We start from the raw sequence: 25,576 nt of genomic DNA on the forward strand, positions 1-25,576 counted from the left end.
ATTCAGTCTCGACCGGATTTGTAGTTTCCGCGCACCTCTGATGGCCATTGCTTATCTCAGAAATTTTGTAATACCTGAAAGATGCATTTCATTGTACTGGGTTTTTTAATATCCTATTCAGAGGGAGAAATTGTGAGTTGTTGCTGTTGTTATATCTTAAAAGGTGTCCTGCTCCTGTGGCAGTTTTTCTCAGTTAACCATTTATTGTTGGTATGGTTCTTAAGATTTATGTAAAGAGAGTTTTAAAACTATTTATTGTTTGGGGTGGGCTTTGACGCCTGTAGTCATTTTGTCTGTTTAGTAATGTTTCAAATTCTGGAGCAGTTATGTATATTATTCTGTTATAACAGCAGTTTGAGGTTCTCATGCAATTGTTAAATAATATCTGTTGGAAATTACAAGCCAGAGTTTGTGTTTGATTGGTTATTATTGCCTTGTCTTTCTTCAGTTGAAGTGTCGTTTAGTTTGTGTCCCATGTCTCAGGTGGGTACGCACAGGTCATGTAATTCGCGTAAATAACAGAGGGCTTTTTTTCTTAGGCGGTGATGCCGCCTGATAGCGACCCACAAAAGATCCATAGGATTTACATCAGGCGAAACTGGTCGGCGAGACATGAACGTGAGTTCACTATAATGCTCCTCAAATCACTGTAGCAAGGTTCTGGCTAAGAGCCATTCTCAATTATGCTGTTGAAAGACGTCATCGCCGTGGTGGAAGACATCAAGCATGAAGGGATGACGGTTGTCTGCAGTTGTCAACGTGTCTTCGATTACTACCATAGGTCCCCCGCAAGCGCAGGAAAATGTCTGACATAGCATAATACGGCTCCCACCAGAATACGTCCGTGGCGCGCTGCATGTTTCGAACCACTGTCCTCCTCGATAAAAGCGTTTGTGGAGACGTCCATCGATCTAGTGTGGCAATAACGTGATTCACTCGAAGAGGCAACACGTTTCCATTGACCGACTTTCCATTGATCGACGGTCAAATCCTGATAGTCCTGTCCCCACCGCAATCGTAATTGATGATGTCGTTAGGTCGACATATAAACACATAGGAATGGTCCGCTGTGGAGCTCCAAGTTCAAAAATCTACGATGAACGTTGTACTCCGAAACACTTGTGTGTGCACCAGCATTGTACTCTTTCAGAAGAGATTCTACAGATCGCCATCTATCCTACTTTACAGAGCAGGAAAACCTCCGAACCCCACGTTCTGTGAAGAGCGCGTGGACGTCCAAGCATTTAGCACCTAGTGGTATTTTCACTGTCCTTCTACCTATTTCCGTAGATACTCACGACAGTAGCACGTGAACATTCGACCAGTTTCGCCGTTTTCGAGATGCTTGTTCATAGACTCTCCGTAATAATAATCTGCCCTTTGTTAAAGTCGCTTATCTCAATGGATTTCCCCATTTGCAGCCCATATCTTGTCTAGGGTGATCCCTGTCCGTGTCTGCTCGGCTTACATGCTATTGTTGCCGCGTCACGTCCCGCAACGCCACCAGATGGCATCCAACGTCGCGGTGGGCAGTGGTCATGATATTTTGGCTGAGCAGTGCATTTAATCAACATGACTGTGTCAAGCAGTCTCCTACTAATGCTGTATTGGAACATGCCAAGATTGTTTTTCCTATTCATTCTCATGAACGTACCATTTTTCTACATTTAGAGCAAGCCGTCATTCATCACATCATAGGTAAATTATGTTTAAGTCATCCTGTATCTTCCTCCAACCATTAAACGACGACACTATTCCATACATTACAGCAACATTATCAAAGATTCACAGATTCGTGCTCACTCTATATATCTGATCGTTAATGTAAATAGAGAACAAGAACGGCCTCATCACACTTCGCTGGAGCATCATGATGATATTCTTATATCTGACGAACACTCGCCGCCCAGGAGAACGAACTAGGTTCTACAACATAAGAAGTCTTCGAAACATTGGTATATCTGAGAACTGATTCCGTATGCTCGAATCTTCGTTAACAGTCTACAGTAGGGCACCATGACGAATGCTTTCCGGAAATCTATGAACATCGAATCTGTCTCTTGCCCTTCTTCCATGGTTCCCAAAATATCTTTCAATAAAAGGGCAAGCTGTCTTTCACATGATCGATGCTTTCTTCTTCTTCACATACGCCGCCCTCTCTTTTTGACAGCTTGATTTATGGTCCCCTGCAGCCATACGTATTATTAAATTAAAGTCCTACCCCACGTTTTTCTGTCTGCATGTGAAAGTTAATCTCTGAAACTACTGTAGGGATTTTGGTACGGTTTTTGTTAATAGATAGACCATTTTACGAGAGAGGTTTGTGTATATCTATCTTCTTTTCTTTTAGTGAGTATTTTCCCCATCTAATACGGATTATGTTGTACTCCCGCCTTAGAAGATTTATTTTATTTAACTTTGCGGCCGGTTGCCCCTCCTGTCGCTGGAGTCACTTAAGCGGGAGAACCTGGGGGGGGGGGGGGGGGGAGTCCACTGTCCTCTGGGCTATCTATCTGTTGTTGTGGTCTTCAGTCCTGAGACTGGTTTGATGCAGCTCTCCACGCTACTCTATCCTGTGCAAGCTTCTTCATCTCCCAGTACCTACTGCAACCTACATCCTTCTGAATCTGCTTAGTGTATTGATCTCTTGGTCTCCCTCTACGATTTTTACCCTCCACGCTGCCCTCCAATGCTAAATTTGTGATCCCTTGATGCCTCAAAACATGTCCTACCAACCGATCCCTTCTTCTAGTCAAGTTGTGCCACAAACTTCTCTTCTCCCCAATCCTATTCAATACCTCCTCATTAGTTACGTGATCTACCCACCTTATCTTCAGCATTCTTCTGTAGCACCACATTTCGAAAGCTTCTATTCGATTCTTGTCCAAACTGGTTATCGTCCATGTTTCACTTCCATACATGGCTACACTCCATACAAATACTTTCAGAAACGACTTCCTGACACTTAAATCTATACTCGATGTTAACAAATTTCTCTTCTTGAGAAACGCTTTCCTTGCCATTGCCAGTCTACATTTTATATCCTCTCTACTTCGACCATCATCGGTTATTTTACTCCCTAAATAGCAAAACTCCTTTACTACTTTAAGTGTCTCATTTCCTAATCTAATTCCCTCAGCATCACCCGACTTAATTTGACTACATTCCATTATCCTCGTTTTGCTTTTGTTGATGTTCATCTTATATCCTCCTTTCAAGACACTGTCCATTCCGTTCAACTGCTCTTCCAAGTCCTTTGCTGTCTCTGACAGAATTACAATGTCATCGGCGAACCTCAAAGTTTTTACTTCTTCTCCATGAATTTTAATACCTACTCCGAATTTTTCTTTTGTTTCCTTTACTGCTTGCTCAATATACAGATTGAATAACATCGGGGAGAGGCTACAACCCTGTCTCACTCCCTTCCCAACCACTGCTTCCCTTTCATGCCCCTCGACTCTTATAACTGCCATCTGGTTTCTATACAAATTGTAAATAGCCTTTCGCTCCCTGTATTTTACCCCTGCCACCTTCAGAATTTGAAAGAGAGTATTCCAGTCAACATTGTCAAAAGCTTTCTCTAAGTCTACAAATGCTAGAAACGTAGGTTTGCCTTTTCTTAATCTTTCTTCCAAGATAAGTCGTAAGGTCAGTATTGCCTCGCGTGTTCCAACATTTCTACGGAATCCAAACTGATCATCCCCGAGGTCGGCTTCTACCAGTTTTTCCATTCGTCTGTAAAGAATTCTCGTTAGTATTTTGCAGCTGTGACTTATTAAACTGATAGTTCGGTAATTTTCACATCTGTCAACACCTGCTTTCTTTGGGATTGGAATTATTATATTCTTCTTGAAGTCTGAGGGTATTTCGCCTGTCTCATACATCTTGCTCACCAGATGGTAGAGTTTTGTCAGGACTGGCTCTCCCGAGGCCATCAGTAGTTCTAATGGAATGTTGTCTACTCCCGAGGCCTTGTTTCGACTCAGGTCTTTCAGTGCTCTGTCAAACTCTTCACGCAGTATCTTATCTCCCATTTCATCTTCATCTACATCCTCTTCCATTTCCATAATATTTTCCTCAATTACATCTCCCTTGTATAAACCCTCTATATACTCCTTCCACCTTTCTGCCTTCCCTTCTTTGCTTAGAACTGGGTTTCCATCTGAGCTCTTGATATTCATGCAAGTGGTTCTCTTCTCTCCAAAGGTCTCTTTAATTTTCCTGTAGGCAGTATCTATCTTACCCCTAGTGAGACAAGCCTCTACATCCTTACATTTGTCCTCTAGCCATCCCTGCTTAGCCATTTTGCACTTCCTGTCGATTTCATTTTTGAGACGTTTGTATTCCTTTTTGCCTGCTTCATTTACTGCATTTTTATATTTTCTCCTTTCATCAATTAAATTCAATATTTCTTCTGTTACCCAAGGATTTCTATTAGCCCTCGTCTTTTTACCTACTTGATCGTCTGCTGCCTTCACCACTTCATCCCTCAGAGCTACCCATTCTTCTTCTACTGTATTTCTTTCCCCCATTCCTGTCAATTGTACCCTTATGCTCTCCCTGAAACTCTCTACAACCTCTGGTTCTTTCAGTTTATCCAGATCCCATCTCCTTAAATTCCCACCTTTTTGCAGTTTCTTCAGTTTCAATCTGCAGTTCATAACCAATAGATTGTGGTCAGAATCCACATCTGCCCCTGGAAATGTCTTACAATTTAAAACCTGGTTCCTAAATCTCTGTCTTACCATTATATAATCTATCTGAAACCTGTCAGTATCTCCAGGCTTCTTCCATGTATACAGCCTCCTTTCATGATTCTTGAACCAAGTGTTAGCTATGATTAAGTTATGCTCTGTGCAAAATTCTACAAGGCGGCTTCCTCTTTCATTCCTTCCCCCTAATCCATATTCACCTACTATGTTTCCTTCTCTCCCTTTTCCTACTGACGAATTCCAGTCACCCATGACTATTAAATTTTCGTCTCCCTTCACTACCTGAATAATTTCTTTTATCTCGTTATACATTTCATCTATTTCTTCATCATCTGCAGAGCTAGTTGGCATATAAACTTGTACTACTGTAGTAGGCATGGGCTTTGTGTCTATCTTGGCCACAATAATGCGTTCACTATGCTGTTTGTAGTAGCTAACCCGCACTCCTATTCTTTTATTCATTATTAAACCTACTCCTGCATTACCCCTATTTGATTTTGTATTTATAACCCTGTAATCACCTGACCAAAAGTCTTGTTCCTCCTGCCACCGAACTTCACTAATCCCCACTATATCTAACTTTAACCTATCCATTTCCCTTTTTAAATTTTCTAATCTACCTGCCCGATTAAGTGATCTGACATTCCACGCTCCGATCCGTAGAACGCCAGTTTTCTTTCTCCTGATAACTGCGTAAACTTTGTTCTGTGTGTGACCATATCTTGACTGTTTGCTTATTGTATTTTGTGAAGTGGAAAGTGGCCACCCGACCAGCATTTTCATAAACGAACGTGGAAAACAGCTGAAAACCACACTCAGGCTGGTCGGTGCACCAAACAGGGTTGGTAACCCGGTGCGTTGGGTTGCCTCACCTTCCTGTCTCTCAAGGCAGCGCGTTACTGTATACGACCGGGTAAGGCTTTTGTAGTCAAGGCTAATCTCAGAAAGTACACTGGGGTAGACAAAAATATGGAAACATCGCGAGAAATGAATGCATGAGCATAGATTCAGATGCTAGCTAAGCTTCATTTTGCACTGTTGTATCTGACCACGAACGGAAGTTGTGCAATATCCTCAAAACTCAGTGGGCCACGCCAAATATCCATCAGGTTTATAGATAACTGTAACGCTGCAGGTAGCGTAAGTTTTGAAGATTAAGTAGATAATAGGAACCCTGTAGTGGTAAGATCAAAATCTAAGATTTACCTGTAGAGTGGAAAAATAGCTGCAATACTGTATATGAAATTAGGACCCATTAATGTACTCAGGCAGTGGGTTAATATGTATAATACAATAATCTGAATAAAGATTTTAAAAAAATCCTCAATACGCTGCAAGTACCAGTCGTGGTCGGAACCGTCTTCTGTGTAGCTGTGAGTGCATTATGTCGGAAGTCAGTGCATTCAGATATAGGCAAGTAATTTGTGCTCTTATCGTGGGTGCTTTCGCCAACAAGGGAGCCTGTTTGGTGTTTCAAGAGGCACAGTACCGAAGTTTTATATCTCACACAGCGAACACGGAAAAACATCATCTGTTAAATCACAAAGTGGACGAATATGTATTTTGAGTGATCGTGAAGAACGGTCATTGAAGAGGATTGTAACGGAAAATAAGAGGACGAGAGGTGCAAAAGCTCCTGCAGGACTGAATGTCGCACTTGCGAACCCTGTCAGCACGAAAACAACACAAAAAAATGGTTCAAATGGCACTGAGCACTATGGGACTTAACTTCTGAGGTCATCAGTCCCCTAGAACTTATAACTACTTTAACCTAACTAACCTAAGGACATCACACACACCCATGCCCGAAGCAGGATTCGAACCTGCGACCGTAGCGGTCGCGCGGTTCCAGACTGTAGCGCCTAGAACCGCTCGGTCACTCCGGCCAGCAAAACAACACAAAGGGATCAGCGAAAGCAGGGGATTGCGGAGCGAGATGGAATTCCAAAATCATTCATGAGTGATGCAAATGCCCGTAACAAGAAAACGACGTACCAAAGTCATAAAACGTGGGCTATGAGGCAAAGGAAGGAAGTTAGTCGGTCAGATGAGTCTTGTTACACACTTTTTCCAACATCCGAAGGGTGATACGTGGCGGGGGTAGAGTGGTGATCTAGGCAGCCATATGGTGGTATTGCATGGACCGTATGGTTATTCTGCAGAGTCGCTTTACTGCCAAGGATTAAGTGACCATTTCAGTTGAAAAGATCCATCCCATTGTAGAATATTTGTTCCCCCATGGTGATGCTGTCTTCCAAGATGATAGGTTACCAGTTCATACAGCTCGCATCGTCCAGACTTGGTTTCGTGAGCACGAGGAGTAACTGCTGCATCTTCGGTGGCCGCCACAATCATCAGATGTCAATAATACTGAGGCTATTTTGGAGATAAGGTTGCGTGATCGCTATCCACTTCCATCATCGTTTCCTAAACACGCCACTATTTGCAGGAAGACTGGTACAAGGCCCCCTTGAAAATCATATGAACCTGTATTTATCCATTGCGAGGTGACTGGAAACTGTTTTTAATGCCAACAAGTTTGCTACACCGTATTAGACATGGTAATGTGTGGGATTTTTGGTGTTTCCATATTTCTGTCCACCCGTGTCGGTAAAAGGGCGTGCGGTGATGTGATTTTTTTTTTTTTTTTGTCTTCCAACACATAGAAACTCAAACTGACTGTGGACGGTCAACCAGTCAACCAAAATTACTTAGTTTTTTGTGGAACTGTAAAAGCATGTGTTAAATTTATGTGTGTACCACAGTCGTGCAATAGATGGGCTGATTTGTTAGCGCACCAACAACTACTGCACATATTACATGTTGTTGACATTTCCATAGCGTCAAGGGCTGAACGTTTTTAAGTTCCAAAATTGTTTCAAAAGCTTGATTAGCGCGCCAGCGAAACAGTCATACACCGAGTTGACAAAAGCCATCGGATACCTCCTAATATCGCCTCGGACCTCCTTCTGCCCGGCGAAGCGCAGCAACTAGACGTGGCGTGGACCAAACGAGTCGTTGAAAGTCCCCTGCAGAAATGTTGAGCTATGCTGCATCTATAGCCGTCCAACACTGCGAAATTGTTGCCGGTGCAGGATTTTGTGCACGAACTGACCTCTCGACTACGTCCCATAAATGTGAGATGGGCTTTATGTCGGGTGATCTTAGTGGCCAAATCATTCGCTCGAATTCTTCGTAATATTCTTCAAACCAATCGCGAACAACTATTGCCCGGTGACACGGCGCATTGTCATCCACAAAAATTCCTTTGGCAACATGAAGTCCACGAATAGCTGCAAATAGTGTCCAAGTAGCCGAACATTACCAGGATCCATTAGATTCCGTGTAAACACAGTCCATACGATTATGCCGTGATGACAACTTCTGTCCATGGCTTCGTGGGGTCTGCGCCACATTCAAACCTACCATCAGATCTTACTAACTGAAATCGGGACTCATCTCACGAGACGACGGTTTTCTAGTCGTCTATGGTCCAACCGATACGGTCACGAGCCCACAAAGGCGCTGCAGGCGATGTCGTGCTGTCAGCAAAGGCACTCGCGTCAATCGTCTGCTGCAAAAGCGCATTAATGCCAAATTTCTCCGCACTGCCCTAACGGATACGTTCGTCGTACGTTCCACCTTGACTTCTGCAGGTTTTCGCGCAGTGCTGCTTGTCTGCTAGAACTGACAAATCTATGCAGACGCAGCTGCTCTCGTTAAGTGAATCCGTCGGTCACTGTTTTATCCGTGGTGAGAAATAATGCCTGAAATTCGGTATTATCGGCACATTCTTGACACTGTTGATCTCAGAATATTGAATTCCCTAACAATTTCCGAAACAGAATGTCCCATACGCCTAGATGCAGCTACCATTCCGCGTTCGAAGTCTGTTAATTTGCGTGTTGCGGACATAATCACGTCTGAAACCTTTTCACATGAATCACCTGAATTCAAACGACAGTTCCTCCAACGCACTGCCCTATTATACCTTGTGTAAGCGATACTACTGCCATCTGGACATGCACATATCGCTATGCTATCCCATGACTCTTGTCACCTCAGTGTATACTGTTCATTAACTCACCCGTAAGCCACACGCTCACTCCAGTCGCACGAGCTCCTCCATGAGCGAAGAGACCTGAAACAACAGAAAACATGTTACTTTCCGCTCACTCACTTGTCAGATAAGTTGAAACTATCATTTCTGTACTAGATGTTACATTTTCTATGACGATAAAGGTAGGTAAACTTACCAGTGAAATATCTTTTTTATTTTTAACATTTACGTGAAAATCAGTCAGCTGTAACAACGCTGGTAATACGTATGACACATTTTCGACAGAGTGTTAGTAAATGTAGTTTTTCTTCAATGCAAGTGTCTACATTTTCTCAATACATTTTCACGAAAATAAATTAACGTTACTCTCGAACCTGTACGAATTAAACTGAAGATTGTCATACTTCAAAGAGATGCAGGCAGGTATCGGTTTAATCGACGGCCCTGGCCGTTTTGTACCAGCAGCCGCCTGCTCGTTGCACAATATCGTAACGATAGCGACACATGCCGCGTTCCCGTGATATTTCTTCGGCAGAATAATACCTGAGGCCGACGATCTTCGCTTTAGTCCATTAGGTATTCCGTTTACTAATTTATACTGGCACTGAACGAGGATCGGCTCCCGGTAGAACGAGTTTCCAGAAAATCTCCTACATCAATCGATGTCTGATTGCAGGGTTGCGATACGGTCCTATCTGCTGGATTTCATGCGATGGCGTATAAAAAAAGAAATAAAATAAAAAAATAAAAAAGGCAAGGTAGTTCTAAGAGAGAGGAGAATGAGATATGTGAATTCATTAAGAGGTTTTTGGTAACTTCACTCGTCGACTTATACCTAGATGAGAAATCGCAGTGGTCCAGTCATTCTCTCCCAGGGTCGAAAAGAAAGCAGGACTCGAATCTTTTACACCAAATGGTCATCCTCTAGGCAGCCAATTATGCACAGACTATACAGTAAATATTATTTGTTGTTGATTTTGACTTATTTACATGATTTTTCAGGCTTCTTATAATACATAGGACTACAATGGAAAGGACATACTCGTATTTTGTGAAGAAGCACTGTTCCATGATGGGAAATATAGTTTACAAGAGAGTACGTCAAAACATTATTCGCAATGTTGACATAACTCTTTTTATATTGTTCATACTGACCTCCATCCTCGTTTATTTTACTGTTATGGTGTTGCTGTCCTGCTTTGAGAGTTTTATCCTAATTCCTCTATTTGTCTTCCTTTTTTTGTAGATAGATTATGACCGTTCCGTTAGAAGATTGTACCAAAGAGGAACAACAAGCAGTGATATCGTTTCTTGTCGTCGGAATATGTACATGGGGCTGCAGTCCATTAAATACTTTCGGTACAATACGGGAACAGTGTCTTGCCGCGACGGACTGTCTACGAATCGACCGCAAAATTCAAAAATGGTCGTACAAGTGTTACGCATGAGGAACGAGGCGGAAGATCATCCGCGGCCACAAATGATAACAACACTGAGCGACTTCGTTCTGGTAAACAGACGAGTGACTATTGCTGAGTTAGCACATCGCTTCCAAATTAATCATGGTTCCGTTTGACGAAATCGTCCACAGCAAATTTGGTTTTCATGAAGTCCCTGCAAGATGCAGCCCGAAACAGCCCATAGTGCTGCATGAACTAATGCGCTTCTACATCTACCAAAAATATTTCGATCCCTGTGATGACGAACATTACGACTTCTTAGACAGAATCATCACTGGTGACGAAACATGTATCCACCATTACGAGTCGGAGAGTAAACGGCGGAGTATGGAATGGAAACATCCACAATCACGCAACAGGAAAAAGTTCAGAACTCAACCACCCGCAGGAAAACTGATGCTTACAGGTTTCTGGGACACACAAGGCTCAATACTGAGACCAGTGCGCGTTACGATGAGATGCTAGCTGACAGGCTAAAGCTTGAAGTTAAGCGCCGTGGATTACTGTTGAAAGGTGTTGTGTTATTGCAGGACAACGCCCGTCCACATACCGCTGCCCACACTGCTAGAAAGCTCCGGTAACTGGAGTCTGAAGCAATGCCCCATCCTCTGTCTAGTCCTGATGTTGTCCCTTCCGACTACCACTTGTTTGGTTTATTCAACGGGGCATTAAGGGCTCGTTGATTCACGTCGCACCAAGAAGTGGAGGACGCGGTACATGCGTGGATTGATGCTCATCCGAAAAGCTTCTCTTCTGAGGGTACCGGGAAACCTGAGCAACAGTGGACCAAGTGCGTTGAAAGCAAGGGGATTAGATGGAAAAATGATGTTAACGTACGTGTCCTATTTCTATTGCAGTAAAAGGCATAGTTACGTTGCGAATAATGTTTTTCTTATCCTCGTAAAATAATAAATCAACTTCTTATTTGTTTGTTTAAAGATAAATGTGAGTCAGGAAAAAATAGAGGCTTGTTAGAAGCGTTAAAGGCGTGACAAATCTCCCCGCTAGATATACCGCGGGATCAAAAAGTCAGTATAAATTTGAAAACTTAATAAACCACGGAATAATGTAGATGGAAAGGTAAAAATTGACACACGTGCTTGGAATGACATGGGGTTTTATTAGAACAAAAAAAAACACCCCATATTGCTAGACGCGTGAAAGATCTTTTGCGGGCGTCATTTGGTGATGATCGAGTGCTCAGCCGCCACTTTCGTCATGCTTGGCCTCCCAGGTCCCCAGACCTCAGTCCGTGCGATTATTGGCTTTGAGGTTACCTGAAGTCGCAAGTGTATCGTGATCGATCGACATATCTAGGGATGCTGAAAGACAACATCCAACGCCAACGCCTCACCATAACTCCGGACATGCTTTACAGTGCTGTTCACAACATTATTCCTCGACTACAGCTATTGTTGAGGAATAATGGTTGACATATTGAGCATTTCCTGTAAAGAACATCATCTTTGCTTTGTCTTACTTTGTTATGCTAATTATTGCTATTCTGATCAGATGAAGCGCCATCTGTCGGACATTCTTTGAACGTTTGTATTTTTTTGGTTCTAATAAAACCCCATGTCGTTCCAAGCATGTGTGTCAATTTGTACCTCTGTGTCTGCACTATTCCGTGATTTATTCAGTTTTCAAATTTATATTGACTTTTTGATCACCCGGTAGATTCGAAGTCTGCAAAATATAGCGAGCTTTATTCTGCTTGCGTCCTCCTTTGCAAGGCGGCGACGAGAATGGCCGTGTGGAGGGGAGCAGTGGGTCGTGTTGCGGGGTGACCCTGACCCTCCAGAGGGCGTGAGTCAGGCAACACAGCCGCGGGCGGCCGTCTCTACACAGCCCTGCTCTGCTGCGCCCACGACAACAACTCTGCACCTCGCTGCAGAAACGCCGCAGTTTCTCTTCGCGTCGCTTGCCATTGGCGAGCATCCCTCAGTTCTCCACAATTACTTACGAAGCAGCAGTACGAACGAGGGATTTTCACAAAGCTTTAATTACCTCATACAAACAATTTATGCAGACTGATGTATGAAATCCTGGTACGCAATGAAATCCTCACCTGGCAGAAGGGAAAGTGGGGTGTAATTGGATAGCTAAGGAGAAAGCTAAATAACAGTGACAATTTTCATTGTTGGGACTACAAGTTTATTTCAGAGAAAGATAAACAAGGCATGAACAATACATATGAACTATAGAGATTTATTTTTGATGATTTAAATTACATTTAATATAACCCAGAATTGTGCAACATGTGGTTAGACCCAATACATCTACATCTATACTCCGCAAGCCACCCAACGGTGTGTGGCGAAGGGCACTTTACGTGCCACTGACATTATCTCCCTTTCCTGTTCCAGTCGCGTATGGTTTGCGGGAAGAACGACTACCGGAAAGCCTCCGTGCGCGCTCGAATCTCTCTAATTTTACATTCGTGATCTCCTCGGGAGGTATAAGTAGGGGGAAGCAATATATTCGATACCTCATCTAAAAACGCAACCTCTCGAAACCCGGACAGTAAGCTACACCGCGATGCAGAACGCCTCTCTTGCAGAGTCTACCACTTGAGTTTGCTAAACATATCCGTAACGCTATCACGCTTACCAAATAACCCTGTGACGAAACGCGCCGCTCTCCTTTGGATCTTCTCTATCTTCTCTGTCAACCCGAACTGGTACGGATCCCACACTGATGAGCAATACTCAAGTACAGTTCGAACGAGTGTTTTGTAAGTCACCTCCTTTGTTGAGGGACTACATGTTCTAAGGACTCTCCAAATGAATCTCAACCTGCCACCCGCCTTACCAACAATTAATTTTATATGATCATTCCACCTCAAATCGTTCCGTACGCATACTCCCAGATATTTTACAGAAGTAACTGCTACCAGTGTTTGTTCCGATATCATATAATCATACAATAAAGGATCCTTCTGTCTATGTATTCGCAATACATTACATCTGTCTATGTTAAGGGTCAGTTGCCACTCCCTGCACCAAGTGCCTATTCGCTGCAGGTCTTCCTGCATTTCGCTGCAATTTTCTAATGCTGCAACGTCTGTGTATACTACAGCACCATCCGCGAAAAGTCGCATGGAACTTCCGACACTATCTACTAGGTCATTTGTATATATTGGTAAAAGCAGGAACTCTGTAGGGTACGAACGGGCAGTGTTTTTTTTCCCGTCAGGGACGGTACACATTGATGCTCAATAAAGTAACTTTCATTCCACCCTGTTCAATCCTCATGGGCCCACTTCTCACACTTTAAATACTTGCCAAATTATCTGATTTTATTGTTGACAGGTAGGTCTCTTTATGAAGAAGACAAGGCGTTTCATTCTCATCTTCAGAGGAGCTCTTTGTCTCACGTGTCTTCAGACTCTTCTGACTCTTTTTTATGGTCTAGACCCAGAGACCTTCAACATTTTTTAACCTGTCAGGAAGATGCTTTAGTTGCATTGAGTTCATTTTTGTAGGAAGACACCGTAATCACGGTGCATTTTCCTCTCCACCTGGATCTTGATGGTCCCTCGTAATGAGGAACTGACTTCACACTCTCCGGCGACACAGTGAATGAAGACTGTGTTTACACATCGGTCGGCGGACCAGGATGTGGAGCAGGAACAGTAAGTGACTCTGTTGTGTTCTGGGAATCTGGCGTTATTCTTTCTGTTGTATCTCATCGTGCAAATTCCTCTTCGCCAAATGCATTTGCATTAAGCGGGAAGATGCCCGTCTCTTTAAACCCAGATAGGTCATTCTGCATTGTTGCTGTTCTATTACGTGCAAGTCCAAACAACTGAGCTATTTGGTACTGGGTTGCCACTCCTCCTGGATGGCTGTTACGCCATGTTTTAATTTCCTGACCGTTTGAAGCGCTTAATGGTCCCATCTCAAACGAAAACACACTTCTTCAATAAGGGATAATTAATCATATTATCTGTTAGGAAAATAATCTAAAACTGGTGCAAAATAATTGTAAATTGTAGTTATAATTATTAAATTGTAGTTATTAAAACGTGTACACACAAGTAGCGTATCGTTAAAAGTATATGCTTCTTACGTCGTATATATAAGTTGTATGCAACGAAATCATGGGGTAACATCAACTACTTACCGTTTTTCCCCATCGGCCCTACTCGGTTTTATCCCAACTATACATTACCTGAAAAATCCCTTCTGCATAAGTAAGAAACTGAAGAATCGTTTAATATGGCATATGTTCATAAAGCCTGTTAAATGTGTTATTCATTGTATTACTAGTTTTAACTTCTAATATGACAGTGTACGTTCCTTATTAAACACAAAATATCATAAAGTAAAGCACACAAACACAAAAATCTAACAAATTATTTTTCTCAACATCAACGCAGATGACACTACCAAGCCTCTTGGCCGTACTGACGTTGCCAGGTGTCTTCATGGTCTAACAGCCAAAAATAGAGTATTACCGACTCGTAAATAGAATATGATGATATCCGGTTTCATCCTCATACCCGATTATACCCCAACTTTCCCTACCGTAGCACGCCGCTAGAGGCGCCAAAAACAACGCTGTGCAGCCCATTCATAAAATGGAGTATCTTGCGGTAGTACGTTTTCTGAATATGAAGTTGAACTACGTCGCAACAATGCACGTTGAGCTGGCGCAAGTGTGCGACAATACGACACCACCATATGGCACACTGATTAAGATGGCGCAGACTTTACCACTGTCGTCAAACATCTCTGAATGACGAAGGGCGAACTGGTAGACCCTCTCTGTGTGAAGAGCGGTGAGTAGCAAAAGAAGCAGCCACCCTGGTGCCCGAACACCCACGCCACACAATGTAGGCAATATAGAAAAAAGTGAAAATGAGCCATCGATTGATTTTCAATATCTTTCTCGATATTTTGAAAATGATACGACGCCACCCGCTGTAATTCCGCGACTGCTCAGACTCATCAAAAAGACCACCGAACAGCAGCAGCCGCGCACACGCTGGCTGCAGTTGTATCCGAGCAATCCACATTTAGCCGCCACATCACCATGGGGTGTACCACTATGACCGCGAGACAGAGGAGCAAAGCAAGCAGTAGAATTATGTGAATTTACCACCGCCGTAAAAGGCGAAGGCCGACTCGAAGCTTCGAAGCCCCATTACTTTTTCCCTTACGGAACGTCCAATTAATAGCATTGGGCCGGAGTTTCTAGCAGACTGAGAGCAGCGACTAGCGAGTTGCCGCTGAGAGATACGAGGAGGAACGCAACATGGCAAAATCGTACATAAATTTCAAGCATTCCCCTGAATTGCTTAATCTGGACGTTATACCACACTTTCACAAGCTGCGACATTGTCGCGAATAAAACAGTGACCCGTATATAGAATAAATTTCCTTTAATTTACGTCTATGGTCACAAACATTTTGTCCATAGATTACCGGTTTCGGTCCATAATGACAATGTTCAGATCTGCAGCAAAAAATATGAGAAAAACATAAATGCACTCGCAGGTTGTCTACAGCTTATAAACTATAAATAGACCATAACGAAAAGTACTACTGACATATATATGCATTTGTGCGCTTTAAGTATGAAGAAGCATATTTATGTTTTATAAAACAGTGTTTTAATGTACTGCAGTCGTAGTGGCATCGCCGGCCATGGTGGCCGAGCGGTTCTAGGCGCTACAGTCTGGAACCGTGCGAGGGCCACGGTCGCAGGTTCGAATCCTGCCCCGGGCATGGATGTGTGTGATGTCCTTAGGTTAGTTAGGTTTAAGTAGTTCTAGGGGACTGATGACCTCAGAAGTTTAGTCCCATAGTGCTCAGAGCCATTTGAACCATAGTGGCACGTCAAATGTTAAATGGGAAATCAGCACCAGATCGTCAAATATATATAAATAACAGCATATGCACGAGTCATGTTGTAAGTAGCACTACTGTTCAAATCAAGCTGCCTTACAGTAGCTACAAGACGTTTGTGTTGCAAGTTCACCAGATGTCGCTACTGTAGGCATACACTAGTTTTCAGTGATTAACTGAACAGCGTAAAATAAAGAGGGGGGAGGATACAATCGTTGAAGTCTCTATGGAGCTTATTAGGTATAAAAGGAATTATAGTAATAAAAGCAATGAAATAGAACACGGCAAGTCATATTGTTAAAAAGAGTTTTTATATTATTTTCTGCACTATGGACGATGTTTATTACTTATGTCATTACCTAGAATATTGGCACTTCAGCATATGTCAACTACTGTCTCCTAAATCTTCCTCTTTTTAACAATCTGACTTGTCGTGTTCTGTTTCATTGCTTTTATTACTATAATGCCTTTTATACCTGGTAAGCTCAATAGAGACTTCAACCATTGTATCCTCCTGCCCCCCTTTATTTTACGCTGTTCAATTAATCATTGAAAACTAGTGTATGCCTACAGTAGCGACATCTGGTGCACTTGCAACAGAAACATCTTGTGGCTACTGTAAGGCAGCTTGTTTTGAACATTAGTGCTACTGACAACATGACTCGTGCATATGCTGTTATTTATATATACTTGACGATGCTGGTGCTGATTTTCCATTAAACATTTAACGATGCCACTATGGCCGCAGTACATTAGAACACTTGTTTTTTATAAAACACAGGCATGCTTCTTCATACTTAAAGCGCACAAATGCATATATATGTCAGCAGTACTTTTCATTATGGTCTATTTATTGTTTTTAAGCTGTAGACAATCTGCGAGTGTATTTATATTTTTCCCATATTTCTTACTGCAGATCTGAAGATGGTCATTATAGACCGAAACCGGTAATCTGCGAACAAAAAATTTGTGACCATAGACGTAAATTAAAGGAAATTTATACCAGTCACATTAATGTGACCACCGGTCACTTGTCTCAATAAACACATTTCAGCACGGACTGCTGCGACTCGTGCAGAAAGAGAGTTAATGAGCTTCTGGAAGGTACCGAAGCGATGTGGAACCATGACGACTCCAGTGCCGTGGCCAGCTCAGCCAGGTTTCTCGGTTGAACATCCATGGCGCTAACAGCCCGATCGAGGTGGTCCCACAGATGCTCGATTGTACTGAAATCCGGAGAGTTTGGTGGAGTTCGGTAAACCCGGTCTCGAATACGCACGATCACTAGCGGCAGAGTTTACGTTGCATTGTCCTGCTGGTGGATGCCATCGTAACGAGGGTAAACAAACTGCAGACAGGGGTGAACATTGGTCCCCTAGGATAGATCCATACTTCTGTTAATCCACTGTGCCTTCCATAATTACGAGATCACCCAGGGAATGTCTTCCGGCCTTGACTCTTCCGACGATTGTTGTAGAATGTTTGCCTTTAGACGTTTCAGGGTGTACACGCCGATGGCCTTATGCTCGATCAACGGTAAAACGTGATTCACCTGAAAAGGTCATGTGTCGACACTCAGTGGACGCTCATTTTAGGCAGTGGCGTGTAAATTCCAGCCTTCGTCGCGAATGAACAGCAGTCAGCATGGGTGCATGAAACAGGTGCCTGCTGCAGAGGCCCGTGCGCATTAACTTAGCCGTTTCGGAAATTCTCCTGCCCTTCGCCTGAAAGCCGATTATCATGTCCTGTTGGACGTCAGATAAATCGCTCCGTTTCCACATTACGACAGGGCTGCACTATTTTCTGCGTTCCATTGACGCGCTATACGAGTACATACCCTCCATTGATGGTGCTGTCACCTGCCGCCTGTGAGTGGTTATTGCACACTGACGTCGAACATAGGTGATGGTAACATTAATTTGACAAACACCGTGTATTTTCGGTGATGTAGAAGTGGGTTCCAATAAAATACTTTACTGAAATTCACACCTCAAAACTAGCACGAAGAACTGCACTAACAATGTCTTAGAGTAGTGTGATAAGAAGAATCGTATGAATAACTTATAGACCACGGGGGGACAAAAATGTGGCAGCCCTGTATTATTATGGTCCAAGAAATATGGTATACTTCTTCAGTGTCTCAAAGTTTTCCCTGCTCAGTGTTGTTTTTGTCGGAAAGCACATCAGCGGCTTTTGACAGTCAGTACTGGCACCACAGTAAGTGGGCAAGGTGCTTTGCATCAAAGTTAGGTTACAACTGACGAGTTACGTATGTGGGGCCATAATATTTGGCGGACAAAACCAACTGCTCGCACTTCTAGGAATACCGACGCACTGAATGTTAACACTAACACCACTGTCTTCTGAATCCCATCCTTTACTTTTTTTCATGGTATTTTTTACATCAGTGACAATGTCTGGCACTCATTCACATACAGTTAGTTGTATCGATGCACATGCTGTCGCTGTACCCACAGTGTGCAACACGCAAAGATATGTGCTCCAATCTGTGTGCTTAAGAACTATACAGGGTGTATCAAAGACTTCGCATGCAGCGGTTCGATGTGACAGGTCACATCAGGTGGAGCAACATCTGTTAGAGACAAAATATTTGCTGATGCTTCCTGGTGACAATAGGCGTCCCTTTGTATTGGTTATGTCCCTGAGGAGCGTCTGGCGTAGGCATTCTGCAGCGTAAGTATGTTTTGTGTGTTGCCTATAATCCAATCAGATACTCCCCATGAAAGAGAGCGGACCCAGCCCAATAAAATTAAAAGTTATTGATTTACATTTAAAATACCTCCCTCTGCTTAGAGACACTCATTCTTACGGTCTTCTTGTTAAAAATCACTCTGTTAATTTACAGGAGCGTGTCGTAAATAGGACTTGCGGGTAGTGAGCCCTGCTAGTTCGGTGATATCTCGTCGTCCCAGGACCAGCGAATACTAAAGGAAGCCTAGCATCATTCGGAAGCATCAGCGTCATTTTGTTTCTAACAAAACTAGTTAACAGTGACGTCATCTATCACACTTAGACGTTCCACTGACAAACTTCGAAACACCCTCTATAGCTGCAAATACATATAGGCTTATTCTGGGAAGTTCTAATAAACTAAAACTTTCACCGCAAATATTGTGGAAATGGAATGTGTTATTGATGAGCTGTTTTCACAGAATGGATTGGTACTCAGAGGCTCGTATTATTACCCAAAAAACAGATCGTAATAATACTTGGAATATTTTTTGTGCAAACATTAACAGTAACAAACTCAAAGCAGGGTGAATTAGAATGTGAGTGGTGTTTGTTGCAGGATTAAAGTGCGAGTCGTTTACGAGAAATCGCATTTTGAAAAGTTTTCACATCAGTACGTGTTTTTGCCATTCAACCTGCATTGTTGTTAGATACGATATTGTTATGTTTGCATACAGTGTGCCTGTGTGTTCCTTGAGTACATTTCGACTTGCTAGTTAGTTTATGACAGTCGAAGCAGTAGGTCGTTTGTGGACGTTGGATGGAAATAAAACCTGTGGTGTGGGATAGTGAACCATCATCTCACACGTCCGTTTTTCATAGATGAAACACTGAACGTGCACAAGCCTCCTAACAGACCATCTTCCACGGATGCCCGAAGACGTTCCTCTGCAGACTAGGAGGAACCTGTGGTAACAACATGATGGCTGTCCAGGCTGTAGTGCAGGAAGTTCTATAGCATGTCTTGAAAAATCGTTTCAAAATTGTTGGATTGGAAACAGAGGACCTGTACCCTGGTCGGCCCGTTCCCCGTTTTTAACGCCTGTAGATTTTTTCTGTGGAGAAACCCACAAGTCGCTGTCTGAAAAGACACACCAACTGCACCCGACGATATGCAGCGTCGTATTACTGCAGCTGCTCGGATATCTCCACCGAAATGCTGGCACGTGTGCAGCAGTCGTTCCGTACCAGACTGGTAGCGTGTATTGGCGCTGCCGGTAGTCATTTTGTACATAACATGTGATGGTCAATTGTCTCGTTACTGGTCAGAATCCACGTACCTATGATACGCATTTGTGTTGTTCTTTTGTGTGTGCTACCACAGGCATTGTACAAGCGTCGTTGTGAGAACTTTTCAAAATAAGATATCTCGTAAACGACTTGCACTGCAACGAACACCACTGAGATTCTAATTTACCCTACTTTTATTTTGTTATATCAATAGGTATTGTGCCGGCCAGTGTGGCCGAACGCTTCTAGGCGCTTCAGTCTGGAACTGCGCGACGGCTACGGTCGCAGGTTCGAATCCTGCCTCGGGCATGGATGTGTGTGATGTCCTTAGGTTAGTTAGGTTTAAGTAGTTCTAAGTTCTAGGGGACTGATAACCTCAGATGTTAAGTCCCATAGTGCTCAGAGCCATTTGAAGCCAATAGGTCGTCATCATCATCATCATCATCATCATCATCATCATCAGCCAATTCAGTCATTAGATGATGTGACCTCTTCGAGTCGTGGATTCTTCTCCAAGTGGGACGGTCTTGGGCAGTTCTCTGCCAGGTGTTACCAGCGATCTTCTTGATGTCTTTGTCCCATCTGCCTGGTGGTCTTCCTCTAGGCCTCCGGTGCTCTCTCGGACTCCACTCCAGTACTAGCTTCGTCCATCTGTTGTCTTTTCTTCTTGCGACGTGGCCAGCCCACTGCCATTTCAAGGAACCTACTCTCTCTAAGATGTCATTAACCTTCGTCACAGACCGGATGTCATCTGCCCTTTTCCTGTCCTTTCTTGTATAGCCCAGCATTGATCTCTCCATGGCTCTCCGTGCTGTCCTAAGTTTCCCTTTTGTGAATGAGTTCAGTGTCCATGTCTCGCTGCCATACGTCATCACAGGAAGAATGCATTGATCAAATACTGCTTTCTTCAGATTTACTGGCATTTTTGATCTGAATACTTTTGAATTCTTCCCAAATGCTTCCCAGCCAAGCTTGATGCGTCGATAGATTTCTGGCCTTATGTCTCCCTTCATATTTATAATCTGGCCAAGGTAGACATATTCACTGACCTCTTCTAGTAGACTGTCCTTGACTTTCACATCTCCAGCTGGGACCCATTTGTTGGATATTACTTTTGTTTTGGAAAGGTTCATGTTCAAGCCAACCAGCTGACATTCCGATGCAAGATCTGTAACTAGAAGCCAATTGGTATTGTTCATTTAAAAAGTGTATGTTCGCACAAAAAATAGACTTTCTAAGTTATTATTACAGTCTGTTGATTGGCTAAATAATAAGAGCCCCTGACTACCAATGCATTGTGTGAAAATCGCACGTCAATAGCGCTTTCCATTTCCCGATTATTTGCAGTGGAAGTTTTAGGTAATTCACTCTCTATATATATTCGAAATTGATACAGGTAAAAGAGGATTGTGACTGGAGTGGTAGTGCGATGACGCTTTGACGCTTTTGCTGAGCCAACATTCGAGTTAGTAGTGTCTGGAACAATGCTTCTTGAGACATGCCTAGTATCCCCCAACTCTGCCTGAAATTTCACGGAACTAGAAACTGTCGTAAGAGCGCACAGGTGAGCCATCAGCGAGAAGAAGAGGGCTGGGAAGTGGGGTGACAGGGGCGCTGGTACGGCAAGGAGCGGCTCTATTCGTGGTGGCTGGCGGCTGGCGGCTGGCGGCTGGCTGCCTTCCCACGGCCGCTATGCGTGATGCACGCCATTGCAATCCCACCCCACACGACACGCGGTGGACGCTTTGATCCGCAGCTACCATCGATCAGCCGAAAAAGTCGTGCGGATACTTGATTCTCCTCGTAACTGCGACCGGTTCTTTTCCTTCTAGACGGACGCCCTGCGTAGGTGGCCCCTCATCCAAACCGTCTCCTCACTCATGTTCCAAAGTTATCACACAGGTGACTGGAGAAGGGCACGCGCACAGTGACCACAGATCACTGTCAGAACTATACACTGTTTTTCATTGCGAGAAGCGGAGCAACAGTGTCTTCCTGCAAGGCGTCTTGGGCCAAGACCGTAGTGTCTGTATTCTTTGCACCACATAAAATCACATATATTGTTGCTAAATGCCTAAAAAGATGAATTACAGAAGACGTACTTGCACTCAGATGACCTCAGAAAAGTATAAAACTTTGCTTAGTTCATACATTTACCATCGTGCGATTCGCCACATCCGCAGGAAAGACTAATATAACGAGTGGAGCATAATCACACACTATAGTATTTTGTCAAAATATGAGAAAATGTTACTGTGACTGTGTGAAGCTACAGACAGAGTGTGACTGAAAGTAAAATCAGAGACCCATGTGTTCAGTATTCAATTACAAAACAGACTTCCATGATGTCAAACGCAATGTCCACTTCTATAATATTTCTGTATGAAGAACATTTTAACGTAATTCGTTTATTTTAGTTTCAGCTAATGTCCATGCAGTGTAAACTGCTAAAAAAAGCTGTTGCCCCACTTGCATCTCTATGAATGTTTGTTAACTTTGATTCAGGGAGGGGCAGGGAATGACACTATAAATGAAAATAAAGTCAGTCTGTTCGAAAATGCACGTATCTGAAATCAACATCTGCTGCTGGGTAGCATTCAAAAGTATGCTGCTCCGCCCTGTGCACTGAAACATTTTGGATCCTCCTCGGTGTTATGTCCACAAGGTGGGTGAGTCGTTGCTTTCAAAACTGCCTCATTCTTTGACTGCGATCCTCCTGCGGCCATCCAGCTGAAACATTGACTCTCAAAGTGGATAGCACATGAAGGACACTACCTCGATATTACACATCTTTCAAATTACTTTCGATGGCGAGGAAAGGCGTGAGACATACTTTCATTGTACCCGTCCAGAACATGACCCATCTGACTGCTGAACGGTGGGACTACAGACTTCAGACGCACGTTCGTGCCTGCCTGTTTGTCTCCACATCGATATGTCGTGTGTGTCAGGTAAGACACAATGACAATATTGACCAGGTAACCAGTGAAGAATAGTTTTCCTAGAATATTAAAGGGCGTTAACACAAACTCCTATGCGGAGTAAGTTATTTACAAGGAAGTCATACAAATATGTTTAAGTGGACGAAGGCCAAGATGAGCAAAGAAACGGTAAAGTCTGCATTCGCTAATGTTGGATTTGTCTAAATTCAATGCTGCAAATCACTTGGAAATAATCGAAGGTTAATCACCCGATCGTACATAGTTGGCATAAGATCAAATTCCGAAAAGGCCAGGTCACTGTCATAAGCTAGATAGGGATTTGGAGCTAAACGCTACAGAGCGACTGTCCGATGACGATTCCTTAGTGAGATTCTGATTGACGGGCTCTAGATGCAGCCGGTGTCCCGCCCAGACAGCTCGAAGGAATACCTGGTTCTATAGCTGAGACCGAACGGCCAATCCAAGCAGCCAAACAAGCATAGTCTCTAGGCGAAATTGTCCTGTACTGGTGGTGCAGTGTTAACATGGTGGGTATTGTCTGCGATTCGGTGTGGTATTGTTTAGTTATTGCTTCTCGTGTCTGAATGTGTCTGCGGCGTGCTGGTCGTCCTTTTGTGTACTTCATCGGAGTGGTGCTTCCAGAGGATTTGACGGTCAAAAGTCACACAACGGTATTTCACAGTTGGCATCCATGGAATTGGCAAGTTGAAAAGCGGATGTGCGGAATGTTGGCCGGACGCCTCCTAGGTAGTTGTAGAGCTTGACTTTTGGCAGTATCAAAACCCAAGGGCCAGAGTAGGCAGTTTGTAGTCTTCGCTTGACAACTTCTGACCACCGACTCCAGCAGGTGCGTAAGTTGTCATCGGCGTAGACGTATCTGGTGACACATGGTAACGTAGGGAGGTCGAACTGGAGATCCGTGGTTGAGTGGCGTCGTAAATACTGTGGCGGCGCATACGACACAAACAGCTCTCGAGCACATGGCGATCGCAGTGCGTTCTCGTAGAAGTGCACTCTGCTGGCAGCGGACTTGGCACCTCTCGTGGCTGCTGTCAGAGACACTGAGGACAACAAGTCGGCATGTTACAGGTGCTCTTCATGTTGTTGTTCAGACAATTTACAAACATGCGGCACGATTGCGGATCGTTGTACTGCTTGCAGGCGCTCGTGCGTGTAGAGGCGAGCGATGCCTGTAGCACGGCCACCTGCAGGGCGCGAGTGTGTTGCAGGTTGCCGACTTGTAGGGAGCACACACCACGCATTCTCGCACAGCGATCCTCAGGCTTCAAAATCTGACCGGTTAGTAGGCATCAACGCTTTTGATTCAAGTTCTGTCCATGTGCACCGCTGTTCACCTTCTGAGTGCAATCTGTGACTTCAGCTTCATCAGTATACCTGCTGATGACTCACTATCCCGCACCGCACGTTCACACTCATTGGACGTTGACGTTACACCTGACGAAGCCAATGGGGACTGTCAACAGATCAGTAGTGCGTGTTTCGGTGGTTTATCCGGCCATGATTGGTAAATGTGGCTTCATGAATAAAAGAGGTACATGACACTTCTTGTGCGTCCTGTCTCAATGCTCATGCACAGAAGTTAACACGATTCTCTTACTGGTTTCCATACAGCTCCTGGTGGAGATAGATGTGACAGGAATGGAACCTATGTCGCTGGAGAATGCGTAAGACACTTTCCTGGCTCATGCCACTTCCCCGTGCATTTGCGCGGGAGCTATGTCCGGTACAACTGCAGCAGCTGCCAGCCGCAAAAACATTAATTTCCCTCTCTTCTGTCAACACTTGTTTCCTTCTGTTAAGCTGTCTAGATGTTACACAACCCCTTTCATTAACTGGATGAAGAGACTGATAAATAATAGCCGAGATGGTTGACGTCTATTGGGATATCTTGTCGCATACACCGTCTAAAAACGAACTGCATTCTTCCTGCATTCTCCATACATCATGAACATGTCGACATTTTCCCATCGTCCACTAACGACCTACTGCTTGGACTGCACACACTGACTAGCAAGTCGCAATGTACTCCAGGAACCCACAGGAACACTGTAAAACAAGTGTCGGTGTGCAAACGTTTCAAAATACGGTATTTCGTAAACGACTCCCACTAGAATCCTGCAAGAAACAAAACTCACATTCTAATTTAGTTTATTATTGTTAACGTTTGCACAAAAGGCATTCTAAGCATTATTGCGATCTGTTTATTGGCTAATAATATGAGACTCTGACTACCAACCCATTCTGTGAATACCGTATATGAACAGCATTTTTCATTTCCGCAATATTTGCGATAAAGTTTTAGGTGATTCGAACTTTCCAGGATAGGCCTATATGTATATGCAGCTTTACAGAGTGTTATTAAGTCTTCCCGTAAAACGTCTAGGTCTAATAGATAACGTCACTGTGAACAACTTTTATTAAAGTCAAAATGACGCTGACGCCTCCGATTGACTGTAGGCATCCTTTAGCATTCGTTGGTCCTGGGGCGACGAGATATCGCGGAAATAGTAGGGCCCCCTAATTATACTTGCTGTATAGAGAGATTTTT

At 43.6% G+C, this 25,576-nt stretch overlaps 1 protein-coding gene across 5 annotated transcripts in view; it reads right to left on the bottom strand.

The window, feature by feature from the left end:
• LOC126252056 (glutamate-gated chloride channel) overlaps positions 1 to 25,576 on the bottom strand; it is a 712,398-nt gene that overhangs the window by 391,850 nt on the left and 294,972 nt on the right. For all 5 annotated transcript variants that reach the window (XM_049952925.1, XM_049952916.1, XM_049952908.1 and 2 more), the window contains exon 2: positions 8,800 to 8,853. The gene's annotated coding sequence lies outside the window, so the exon portion shown is untranslated. The remainder of the gene's footprint in view (positions 1 to 8,799; positions 8,854 to 25,576) is intronic.

Source organism: Schistocerca nitens, chromosome 1, assembly GCF_023898315.1.
Source record: "Schistocerca nitens isolate TAMUIC-IGC-003100 chromosome 1, iqSchNite1.1, whole genome shotgun sequence".
NCBI classification, from domain to species: domain Eukaryota; kingdom Metazoa; phylum Arthropoda; class Insecta; order Orthoptera; family Acrididae; genus Schistocerca; species Schistocerca nitens.